The 13077-nt window shown below is 44.2% G+C and overlaps 1 long non-coding RNA gene across 1 annotated transcript; it reads right to left on the bottom strand.

Moving 5' to 3' along the window:
* Positions 1–1065: 1065 nt before the first annotated feature.
* On the bottom strand, positions 1066–9843 carry LOC104663328. The gene is made up of 3 exons (XR_748124.1): positions 9575–9843; positions 1363–1516; positions 1066–1272 (listed from the first exon to the last, which is right to left on the bottom strand). It is a non-coding gene; the product is annotated as an uncharacterized LOC104663328 (long non-coding RNA).
* Between the last annotated feature and the right edge of the window lie 3234 nt (positions 9844–13077).

Consider the following 13077-nt stretch of genomic DNA (forward strand, 5'->3'; position numbering starts at 1 on the left):
TTTGTGGGACATGCTAGGAACAGGAAGGATTGTAGACAATGACAGCCAAATTCTACAGGGCTAGTCTTGAGAAAAGTGAGAGGAAAAAGGGACAAGAGAAATTCATTACAAAGACCCGGCCTTTTCCCTCCTTCCCTCCAACACCCCACTCTCAGACACACACGGACACACACTCCAACACTCAGACACACACACACACACACACACACACACACACACTCTCTTCCAAGTAGTAATCTTGCTAGTAAGATGCTGAAGTGGCGTTGAAGAATCTTTATTCAGATTTCCTCTTTCCAACTCAAGCTCCGTAACATCCTAACTCTTCCAATACATCCTCTGTTCATATTGATCTTTCCCATCTATGAACTTTTACTGAACTTGAAATCAATAATATGGAATGTAATGTTTTTCTTTTCTTTCTTTCTTTCTTTCTTTTTTTTTTTTTTTTTTTTTTTTGCGATGGAGTCTTGCTCTGTCGCCCAGGCTGGAGTGCAATGATGCTATCTCTGCTCACTGCAACCTCTGCCTCCCAGGTTGAAGCGATTCTCCTGCCTCAGCCTCCCGAGTAGCTAGGACTACAGGCACGTGCCACCATGCCTGGCTAATTTTTTTTATTTTTAGTAGAGACGGGGTTTCACTGTGTTAGCCAGGATGGTCTCATCCATCTCCTGACCTCGTGATCCGCCGGCCTGGGCCCCTCAAAGTGCTGGGATTACAGGCATGAACCACCGCACCCGGCTGGAACATAATGACTTTCTAAGTGTTCTTCTATAATGTGGTGTCCTCACAGCAAGATTCATTTGTTGCACAAATATTTATTGAACTCATACCTATTTTGTGCCAGAACGGCCTCAAGGGGTGTGGATAAAAAGGATGAAAGACAGTCACTGGACAACTTAGAGCCTGATGAGGTGGCATACAAAGAAACCATTCTACCATAGCTCTGCTTAGATGTGTAGGAAGGGTTGTTGAAAGCACAGGGCAAGGAGCTGCCAAAAAGACACAGAAAAATCAGGGAAAGCTTCTCAGAGGAAGTGATATTTGAGGAATTTGAAGGATAAGTACAAATTTCAAGTTGTTTTTATTTAATTCACTTTTATTGTGCACTTTCAAAAGTTAGATTTAAGGTAGCTTTTCAGGAGAAGTTTTAGGACCTAATGTTGGAAACAATGCATTAACCTCGAGGTCTATCTCAACATCTGTGACAATGTTTTGCATTGCTGATGAGATTCCTAGCTGGACAGTCACCCTTGCTGCCCTCTAAACTTATTCCTGAGAGGAAAGCAAAATTAATAGAAGATAAATCTTTCTGATATCAAGGAGTTTAAAATCTCTCATGTGCTGTTGCTGTATCCTTCTTACTGGTCTCTTGGGGGTTATTTTCTTCTAATCCAATGTATCCCAAATATCAGTCACTTATGTCCCATTGTCACCATTCTTACCATTTCCACATATCATCTGCACAATTATGTACTTAATTGCTTCTTTGAATTGGCTTTCATTTTGCTCAGTTTTCCTAAAAAGGATTTTTGATATCATTATCATAAGTGAAAAACCAGTATAATTTGCCATAAAGAGATAATTAACCATAAAAATCATACAATAAAAACAAAACTATGTTATTTAATCTTAGCTGGATATTGTTGGTTGCTGAAGGTTCTGAGTTTGAGGCTCTGCTCTTTCTTTGATGAAAAGGGAGGTTACCATGCCTTGGAGAGATATGAAAAACATATAGGCACCAAATGAATCATTTCTCCTCAAGTTAATCAAACAGACTCAAAGAGAATTTTAAAGAGACTAACTCTCTCACTATATGAACCAATGAAATTCAATTTCCCTTTTGCATATCACTTAGAACCAGCTCTTGCACCAAGTAAAATCAGTTTGTCCTGGGTACCACACTTGTAAACATTGTCTGATCCATTCCTTTCATAGCGATTGGAATGATCTAAAATATAAATCTCATAATTTCTCTTTCCTATTAAAATTCCTTCAATGGCTCTTTGTTACCTAAGGGAAAAAATCTTAGTTCCTTACGATGAGATACAAGATCCCCCTTAATCAGCCTTAGCCTACTTCTCCAGCCTTAACTTCTGTCATCCTCCTCTTTAACTTCCTATTCCACCAATGCTGATCTATTTGTAGTTCCTAGAACGTACCATGTACCATCACACTTCTGCGCCTTTGAACATACTCTTCCCTTTACCCAGTGTGCTATTCATCATCTACTCATCCTTATCATCTTCCATTTCTCTTCTCTGCTTATTTTTATTTATCTGCCTAGTATCATATGCACACCACCAACAATAACTACAGTACAACAGCATTCCTCTGGCAACACCTGCCCCTTTCTTCTCGGGCATCTTCCTCCACTGTCTCCAACCCCATGATTTTAGCAGGAACTGACAAGTTCTCATATGACTTCTTATCCCTGACCACAACTGATTGTCCTACATGTGGGCAACCTAACCAAGGTGAACCAAGCAGATTTCCTGAGAATTTCGTATCAAGAACAGCACATTTGAGTTACTCTTTCTCTGTTTTAAGATGCAGAGAGAAACTGAGGCAAGTAAAGTAGACATTCTCTATTCCAGGGGTCTCTAACCTCCAGGCTGCAGACTGGTACTGGTCCATGGCCTGTTAGGAACTGGGCCACTCAGCAGGAGGTGAGCAGCAGGTGAGCAAGCATTATTGCCTGAGCTCCACCTCCTTTCAGATCAATGGTTTAGATTCTTATAGGAGGGTGAACCCTATTGTGAACTGTGCATGCAAGAGATCTAGGTTGTGCGCTCCTTATGAGAGTCTAATGCCTGATAATCCGAGGTGGAACAGTTTCATCCTGAAACCACCCTCCTTTCCCCCACCCCTGCTACCATGGAAACATTGTCTTGCACAAAACCAGTCCCTGGTGCCAGAAAGGTTGGGGACTGCTGCTCTAATCCACTTGTGCTGAAGACCAGCTATTTCCTTGCCCTTCTTTCCTTTTAGGTCCTTCAACTTTTCCTTTTATTTTGTGAAAGCGATTCCGGTGTCCTTACAATTAAGTCCCTTTTTCTTAAACTAGTTGAGTTTCTGTCACTTACACCCAAGTGTCCTAATACATACCTAATTGTTCTCAAGGTCCCAACAAATGCTACTCCTTTGTGAAGGCTTCCCTGACTCCCCCAAGCTCACAAAGGTGCCCCTTCTCTTATGCCATCCTGCATTTTGTCACACCAGACCCCCTTTTTAGTAATTGTCTTGGTGATCTTGACATTTTTGTGTGGGGAATAGTGTGTGCTGTCCCTGTCACTTATTTTGAGTATTTCGTTAATCACCCCAATGGGAAGGCGGATTTAAAGCACAACAACCCATTAACAATATGCTTTCAGAGAAGTCAATATGTACCAAGAAAAATTTTGTTTAACTATTAACTAATATTAGCTGCTCCACTGTGAATAACTTTTTTAACACTAAGCTTAATCCTTAAAAGGACTTTAAAGATCTACCAACTACAAGGAGTTCTCTCTCCTGCCCTTCCAGGACGGAATTAGAAATGCAGAGGCTCATGACCGTGACCCCACAAAGAGCAACCACCAGGACGGAGGCAGCACCTGGAGATGAGGGCAAAAACTGATGAGCACATGGAAGGGAGGGTCAGAGAAAAAGGGAGATCTGAGAGAAAAGAAACCCTGGGAGTCCCACCTGTCACCAAATCTCTGAATTAAAAGACAACTTTATTAAAAGTAAATAATATTTTCCAGCATCCATGAATTTACATCTCTGATCATACTTAGCTAAATAAGAATGAATTCTTTTAGGAAATTGATTGAACCTTTGTACCTTCTCAGGTGTTACTAGCATGACACAGATGTCACATCTGTTTGCACATTTATCTCATGTCTAGACTGGAAGCTTTTTTAGAAAAGAGATTCTTGGCCGGGTGTGGTGGCTCAAGCCTGTAATCCCAGCACTTTGGGAGGCCGAGATGGGCGGATCACGAGGTCAGGAGATCGAGACCACCCTGGCTAACACGGTGAAACCTCGTCTCTACTAAAAATACAAAAAAAAAACTAGCCGGGCGAGGTGGCGGCGCCTGTAGTCCCAGCTACTCGGGAGGCTGAGGCAGGAGAATGGCGTGAACCCGGGAGGCGGAGCTTGCAGTGAGCTGAGATCTGGCCACTGCACTCCAGCCTGGGTGACAGAGCGAGACTCCGTCTCAAAAAAAAAAAAAAAAAAAAGAAAAGAGATTCTTGCAATCTTTGAGATGCTGTTGAGCGTCTCACATAGGACCCAGCACTTAGCCCACCCTTGAGCTGGACTTTGATTATTTTAGCCTATATTTTGTAGGAATGCTTTCCAGCTGCAAGTATCAGAATAACCAGCTATAGTAACTCACAGACTAAAGACATTCATTATCTGACCTGAACAGTCTGAACATTAGAAGTCCCAGAGGATGTTGTTTAATAATGGCAAAAGGGGCCAGGGGTGGTGGCTCACGCCTGTAATCCCAAAACTTTGGGAGGCCGAGGCAGGTGGATCACTTGAGGTCAGGAGTTTGAGACCAGCCTGGCCAACATGGTGAAACCCTGTGTCTACTAAAAATACAAAATTAGCCAGGCATGGTGGCAAGCGCTTGTAATCCCAGCTACTTGGGAGAATCACTTGAACCTGGAAGATGGAGGTTGCAGTGAGCAGACATCGTGCCACTGCACTCCAGTCTGGGTGACAGAGCAAAAGTCCATCTCAAATAAATAAAAATAAAATAAAATAAATAATAATAATGGCAAAAGGACCCTGGCTCTTTCTACTCTCTCATCCTAGGCTTTTTGTCTCTTTATCTTAGGCTTTTTGCCTTGTGATTGCAAAATGGTTGCCACAGCTCCAGGTATCTTATCTTTAGAAAGCTTATTTAAGGAAGAAAGGAAGTGGTCTGGGCTGGAAAAGAGGCTTTTTTTATATCAGGGAGGAAAATCTTCCTAAAACACCTCCTCCACATCTGGTAAATTCTCACTTATATCTCAATAGCTAGGACTGAATCACATGGCCATGCCTAGTTGCAAGAGAGACAGGAAAGCTAGTTTAATATCTTACTTTTCCAGCCTCAGGAATGAAAAGTAGGTGTATTACTGGCAATGCTGCTCTTAAAGCAGACAAATGGAGCCCTGGCCCAGGATCCAGGCCTCAGGGGTTCTATGCTTTGTGACCCAGTGCTATCTGGGTGGATAACCCTGAGCCTGGATCAAGAACCAAATGCAATGTCCTCACTTCTGTTCCCATTTCTTCACCTAGGGGCACTCTTTACCTACTACCACTCAGGTGGAGTTAACCAGAGACCCGAGGAGCTCTTGGATCTATGGCATCTTTTTGGTATCTTGTGGCGGGATTCTTCATCCAGGAGGACCACCTGGAGTGTGGATTGCCTCACTGGCCTGTGAATTATTTCTTTCATTAGATCATGCAAGATTGAGCTGCCAGAATTGTGCTGGGGTGCTGATTTTGGGTGATTCTCATTCACATCACACACAGGATGAGTTTGGGGCTCTGAACTATTGTTAGTTCTCTGTTCCCTGCTAACCTTCGGTGTGAGCTGCGTGTGTGGGCCTATGTCTTTGTTTTAACTGGCTATATTACAACTGCAATGCCACCTCTGGACCTGAGGGCAGCTGGGTTCGGGGAGACATCCTTTACCCTGTGCTAGGACCCAGGGCAGTTACCCTCTACCTCGTGGGCTCTCCACCAGTTCTCTAGGGACAGTCATACCTATTTCTTTCCAGGGCTTTCCAGGCCATAACCCCAAAATGCCAGTGAGCCCTTCTGGTCCATGTATCCTCTCACTTCTGATCAATGGGGTGACATAATTCTCTTGTTGGTCAGTCTTAATCTTTGTGGAAAGGGATACACATTCCTTGCATGAATGAAATTACTCTTTTTTTTTCTTTCTTTTCTTTCTTTCTTTCTTTCTTTTTTTTTTTTTTAAAGAGACAGGGTCTCATTCTGTTTCCTGGGCTGGAGTGCAGTAGTGCAATCATAGCTCACTGCAATCTCGAATGCCTGGGCTCAAGCAATCCTCCCGCCTCAAGCCCTTTGAGTAGCTGGGATTATACGTGTCACCACATCTAGCTAATTTTTAATTTATTTGTAGAGACAAGGTCTCACTATGTTACCCAGGCTGGTCTCCAACTCCTGGCCTTCAGTGATCCTCCTGTCTCAGCCTCCTAGAGCACTGGGATTACAGATGTGAGCCACTGTGGCTGGCCCAAGACGGCTCTTCCTGTTTGTTCTATTGTCCCCACCAGTGGCAGTGTATGGAAGGCAGAAGTTTAGCCAACAACCAGACAGCACTCTCTAGAAATGCAGTGGTTAGAACCTAAAGATCTCTTGAGCTCGTTGGAAGGGGTGTTGTTCTTGATAGGGTTGCTGGGAGATTCAAATGAGATTGTGCACCAGAGAATCCTCTGTAATCTACACTGTTACACACAGATATTAGTTATTTTATTCCCATCTGACAGACAAGAAAACCAGAAAAGAGGAAAGTTAAATTACTCCCATGACAGAAAGGCCCCATGGGAGTGCTGCTGGGAAGAGAAGCTCTGGTTTCAGATGGCCTGGGATGGCTCACTCAGCTCTGCCAGCTCCTAGCTGGGCCATCCTGGGTCAGTTTCTGAGCCCTAGTTCCATAGTTACTAAGTGGGGGGATGGGGAGGAACAATCCACCTATGTCAGAGGGTTTTGGTGAGCATTAAATATGCCTGGAACTTGATAAATATTAGCAGGTACTCAACAAATATTAACTGCTATTATTATTTTATTACACTGATATTTGTAGGAGAGCCACAGGTCTCCTGGGCCACAGTCCTGCTGTGCACTAGAAATGAGTTATGAAAAAGTACTTCCAAAATGAGATTACCAGAGGCTGCAGCGGTATGTTAGATTGTTTGGCATTGGAGAGGCAATATAGCAGATGGGAAACATTACAGACTCGGGAGCCAGAAGGCCTGGGGTTTGGATCCTGGCTCAGTCACTTAATTGTTAAACCACTTAACAGGTCTTTGGCAAGTTACTTAGCCTCTCTGTGCCTCAGTTTCTTCATTTCTGAAATGGGGATATTAGCACCCACCTTATAGGTTCTTATGAGGATTGAATGAGTTAATGTACATCAAGTGTTTAGGACAGTGCCTGGGTCATAGTGTTAGGAATGATTGGATGCTATGAATTTTATTATTTTGAATTCATTTAAAATTCAAAACAAACTTTGCTCTTCAAGATTCCAGTTGGTGGGCTGAGCATGGTGGCTTATGCCTGTAATCCCAGCACTTTGGGAGGCTGAGGCAGGTGGATCACCTGAGGTCAGGAGTTCAAGACCAGCTTGACCAACATGATAAAACCCCATCTCTACTAAAAATACAAAATTAGCCGGGTGTGGTGGTGCATGCCTGTAATCCCAACTACTTGGGAGGCTGAGGCAGGAGAATTGCTTGAACCTGGGAGGTGGAGGTTACAGTGAGCCAAAATCGTGCCATTGTACTCCAGCCTGGCCAACAAGAGCAAAACTCTTTCTCAAAATAAAACAAAACAAAATAAAATGGAATGCAATGAAATGCAATAAAATAAAATAAAAATAAAATAATTCCAATTGGCTTTTATTTCAAGAAATCTGCATTTTAGTGATTCAAAAGAAAAGAAAAGAAAACAAGGTAGGCACAAAGATATACTCTCTGCCTTTGTACCTTTGCTTGTGTTGTTCCCTTTGCCTGAAATCCCTCCTTTTTTACCCATAAAACTACCACATATTGTCCACTCTCCCAGAGGCCAGGACTCATTCTACCACACTCTTGTCCCTCAAGCAAGACCCATGTCTCCTTTTTACTTACCTGTGTAATTCTTGACATGTTCAATAAATGTTTCTTGAATGGAAAGGTGAAAGAAAGTAAGAGATGTTATTTTCAGTTCCTGCAGTTTGCGAATGCAACACTATAGTTCATAGTGGAGTAATGTCCTCTCTCTCAGAGAATGAAGGGATTGGCAGAGTGACTTGGGAAGATGTGCCAGTCTCAACAGTAGGAGGGGAAAACACAAAGAATAGCAAACAACCCAGTCTTTCACTAAAAGGGGCTCCATCCTCCAACACCATGTTTTCCTGGATTGGGGAGAAGTAGTAGCACAGAGTGACCCAGAGGGGTGCTGTGGACTCAGGACAACTTGTGTATGATTCCAATTGTGTCATCCAATGGCTGTTTAACCCTAAAACCAAACATCTCTGAGCCTGTTTTCTTGCCTGTAAAATGAGGGTAATGCCAACCCCAAAGGGTAACTTTGATGATGAAATGAGATAATAGTGCAATGCCTGGCACTTAGGAAATGCTTTTATTTCGTTCTACTTTTTTGAGACGGAGTCTCGCTCTGTCGCCCAGGCTGGAGTGCAGTTGAGCGATCTTGGCTCACTGCAAGCTCCGCCTCCTGGGTTCACTCCATTCTCCTGCCTCAGCCTCCCAAGTAGCCGGGACTACAGGCGCCCCCCACCACAACTGGCTAATTTTTTGTATTTTTTAGCAGAGACAGGGTTTCATCGTGTTAGCCAAGACTGGTCTCGATCTCCTGACCTCATGATCCACCTGCCTCGGCCTCCCAAAGTGCTGGGATTACAGGCGTGAGCCACCGCGCCTGGCCAGAAATGCTTAATTAATGTTTCTTTAAATGAATGAAGAGGGCTTTTAAAGAAACTCCTATTGTTGAGGAAGACTGCTATCCTTGAAAGCACAGCATTGCTTGATGCTATGCTCTGTCTGTCATAGGTCAGTGACTGATTCTGCAGTCATCACGGGGCCACCTCCTCAGACTCTCAGTCCGGAGTTGAACCACAACCAAGAAGTCTGGGAGGCAGTATTTGGCAACCTCCTTCCCAAACCCTTCTCCTCTCCAGCTGGCACAGAAACACTCCACATTTGCAGCTTCCACAGCAATTACGAGAACCTACACCCTTTTATTGTTTGACTTTCCCTAGCAATGGAGCAATCACATGATTTTCACAGGAAAAACAACTCTGGGATCACAGACAGTCTGGACTGAGCCATGAACTTTCTGGTCCCTGTGTCTGAGTTCCCAGAGAGAAAAGACATTTGATGCTGGCAGAATGAAGGCTGAGCTGGACAAAAAACAGAGCCAGCACATGCTCAGAGCAGGCTGGCCAACCGAGCAGGTTGCATTTCAGGATTAAAAACAGTAACGATCCTAACAAAATAGAAGCTCATATATACTGAGTGCTAAGTACCAGGTACAGACATCATAATCATCAGCACAATCCAAGACGAAGATTTTACTATCTTCATTACATCAAGGAGGAGAAGTCAAGGTCTTAGCTAGCATTTCACCCCTTTTGCAGTCCCCAGAGCCTATGTGTTTAACCTCTAGCTCCGTGTCTACCTACAGCAGCAGCGCTTTCAAGCTCTTTGCACACAAATCTCCTAGGAATCTTGAAATGCAGATTCTGAGGTTCTGCATTTCTAATGAGCTTCCAGGGAATGCTGCTGGTCCAGGACCTTTAGTTGCAAGGGTTGAACCGGTGGCCTCAACCTTGGTTGCACATTGGACTCACCTGAAAGCTTTCCACATATTGATGCCTTGGCTGCATCCTGGAAAGTCTGACTTTGTTGGTCGGGGGTGCAGCTCTGGCATAGCATTTCTAAAGCCCTCCCATTGAAGGAATATGCAGCCAGGGCTGACACCACGGTTCTGGTGGGAGGTAATATCTGTAGGTTCTTGAGGATACTCCATTACCCTGAGCTCCCCTTTAGCAACCACAGGGACATTCGCGACTGGGCTTCAAGGACGCCCTTGAAGAGGCCTCTCCCAGAAAACTCCAAGCCCATGAAGAGGCCAGAGCCACCACCTGTTTCCTTGAAATAGTTAGCAGCTGTGCTGGGTGACCTCATCGCTCTGGCTCTGCCTCAGGCCAAGCTACGATCTGGAAAGCTCTCCTCCCAAGTCAGGGCTCCCCTTGTGTTGGGGGCAGTGGGGGAAGAGCTCAGGAGGAGCTGCAGGTTAATGCCAGAGCCCATCTGGAGCTAGTGGGAAGAATGAGGGTGCAGGGTGGGGGCACCCCAAGGGACTTCACAATGGGCAGTCCCTGGGCCGTGAGGCCATGGCTGTGAGTGCAGCTGACTGCCTCACCCCTGGCTTCCTCCATTGCTCACCCTCCCCAAACCCTTGGGAACTGATGAAATCACAAGGGGGCTCTTCTCCCCCTCCTGTAAGCAATGCATAAACAAACAAACATTGAAGTATGCAAGTAAAAATGCAAAGCCCATTTCTTTTTCCCCATTTCCAAGAGGCAATCACCTGTCGCAGCTGGGTTTATATCCTTCTAAATCTTTTCTGTACATTAATATGTGTATTTCTACACACAAACATACATATACAATCCTGTTTTATAAACAAAAATGCATCATAGACTATAAGTCCAAACACTATCTTGCTTATTTTTTCCATGCAGTTATATATACTTACCAATTGTTTTAGTGTCTGGAAACTTGTCTGGAAATCAGAATCACTCAGGGGCACATTTTAAACATTGAGACTGACAGGTCTCACTCCAAACCTGCTGAATGAGAATTTCTCAGGGAGGCACCTGGGGAAGTCTTTTTTTTTTTTTTTTTTTTTTTTTTATTGTGTGTGTGTGTGGAGAGAGAGAGACAGAGAGAAACAGGGTCTTGTTCTGTTCCCAAGACTGTAATGCAGTGGCACAATCGTAGCTCACTGCAGCCTCAATCTCCTGGGCTCAAGTGATCCTCCCACCTCAGCCTCCCTTGTAGCTGGAACTACAGGCATGCGCCACCACACCTGGCTGTTTTTTGTAGAGACAGTTTTTTGTAGAGACAGGGTCTTGCTATGTTGCCCAGGCTGGTTTCAAACTCCTGGCTTTAACTGATCCTCTGACCTTGGCCTCCCAAAGTGCTGGGATTACAAGCATGAGTCACCATACGTGGCCTATATTGATATTTTTAATAAGTGTCTCAGGTGATTCTTATGGGAAATATCTTGCCTTTTTAATGCCTGTACATGTCCCATGCATGTACTATCATTTATTAACCAGTTCCCCTCTGTTGAACATTTAGTTTGTTTTCAGCTTTTTTCTTCATGCTATAAATAATACTACAAACATACACGCATCATACAGATCCCCATGTGTGTTTCTGTAGGATAGTTCCCTAGGAGTGGATAGCTACGTGCAAGGCTTACCTGGAACTTTTTTCCCCCTCTAAGACTGCTCATGTTTGAATCATGGAACCTCATAGCAGGACAGAACCTTAAAATCTGTGTAAAGACCAATACTGTCCTATAGAAATATAATGTAAGTTGTACATGTAATTTGAAACTTTCAGTAGCTACATTAATTTTAATATTTTTACTTAACCTTATATATCAAATCTATTATGATCTCAACATATAATGAAATGAAAAGTATTAATGAAAATATTCGCTATGGTTTGAATGTTTGTTTCTCCTCAAAATTTATATGTTGAAATCCTAACCTCCAAGGGGATGGTATTAGAAATTGGGGCCTTTGGGAGGTGATTAGGCCATGAGGGTGGGGCCCTCAGAATGGGGTTAGAGCCCTTATAGGAGAGGCCTGTAATCCTAGCACTCAGGAGGCTAAGGCAGGAGGATCACCTGAGGCCTGGAGTTGGAGATCAGCCAGGGCAACATAGCAAAACTACATTTCTATGAAAATAAATAAATACACAAATAAATTTTTTAGAAAAGTGGCCCGAGGCTGGGTATGGTGGCTCATACCTGTAATTGCAGCACTTTGGGAGGCCAAGGTGGGCAGATCACCTGAGGTCAGGAGTTTGAGACCAGCCTGGCCAACATGGCAAAACCCCATCTCTACTAAAAATACAAAAATTAGCCGGGCCTGGTGGTGTGTACCTGTAATCCCAGCTACTCAAAGTCTGAGGCAGCAGAATCACTTGAGCCCAGGAGGCTGAGGGGGGAGAATGGCTTGAACCACGTAGATGGAGATTGCAATGAGCCATGATCACACCACTGCACTCCAGCCTGGATAACAGAGTGAGACTCCGATTTAAAAAAAAAAAAAAAAAAGAGGCCTGAGAGAGACTTCCTCACCTTTTCTACCATGTAAGGGTAGAAAGAAAAGGTACCATCTAGGAAACAGAAAGTGGGCCCTCGTCAGACTTGAGTCCAGAAGGCTGAGGTGGAAGAATGGCTTGAACCACAGAGGCGGAGATTGCAATGAGCCATGATCACACCACTGCACTCCAGCCTGGATAGCAGAGCGAGACACTGATTAAAAAAAAAAAAAAAAAAAAGAGGCCTGAGAGAGAGACTTCCTCACCCTTTCTAACATGTAAGGGTAGAAAGAAAAGGTACCATCTAGGAAACAGAAAGTGGGCTTCCTCAGACACAGAATCTGCTAGGGGCCCTGATCTTGGACTTTCCAGCCTCTAGAACTGTGAGAAATAAATTTCTGTTGTTTATAAGCTACCCAGTATGTGGTACTTTGTTATAGCAGCCTGCGTGAACTAAAACAATATTGTGCATCTGCTCTTCCTGTGAAGTCTTTGGAGAGTGTGTGGGTTTTACACTTAGAGCATGCCTCACTGGGACCAGCCACATGGGACAAGTGACGGTTGTATCGGGTAGTGCAGATCTAAACCTTTTATTTTACTGGGAGAATATTCATAGGGGACAGGAACAAACAATCATGGAGCAGCTACAATCTACTTGTCCCCGAATAAGCACTTAACATCCATTATTGCTGCGCCCCTGAGCTGCTGCCCGGAGTCCCTGTCCATTATTCCCGGTTTGGAATTATCCGTCTCTCCCTGCAGAGCTGCAGACGTGGCAGGAGAGAGTTGGGAGGGTGGGGCAGGGTGCAGGCAGAGTTCTGGACAGGGATGCAGGGCAGCGCCTGGGTGAGTGAAGCAGCTTCTTTGTGAGCCCCCGTAGAAGTTTGGGGGTGGGGGCAGTATAAGGAAGTCAGGGCACGGGTAATTATTACGCTCATTATTTCAACTTGAGGTCTGTAATTTGCCAGCATCACACAGCCACAACACAGAGGCAGAAATGGAATCGAAT

Source organism: Rhinopithecus roxellana, chromosome 5 (assembly GCF_007565055.1).
Source record: "Rhinopithecus roxellana isolate Shanxi Qingling chromosome 5, ASM756505v1, whole genome shotgun sequence".
Lineage (NCBI taxonomy): Eukaryota > Metazoa > Chordata > Mammalia > Primates > Cercopithecidae > Rhinopithecus > Rhinopithecus roxellana.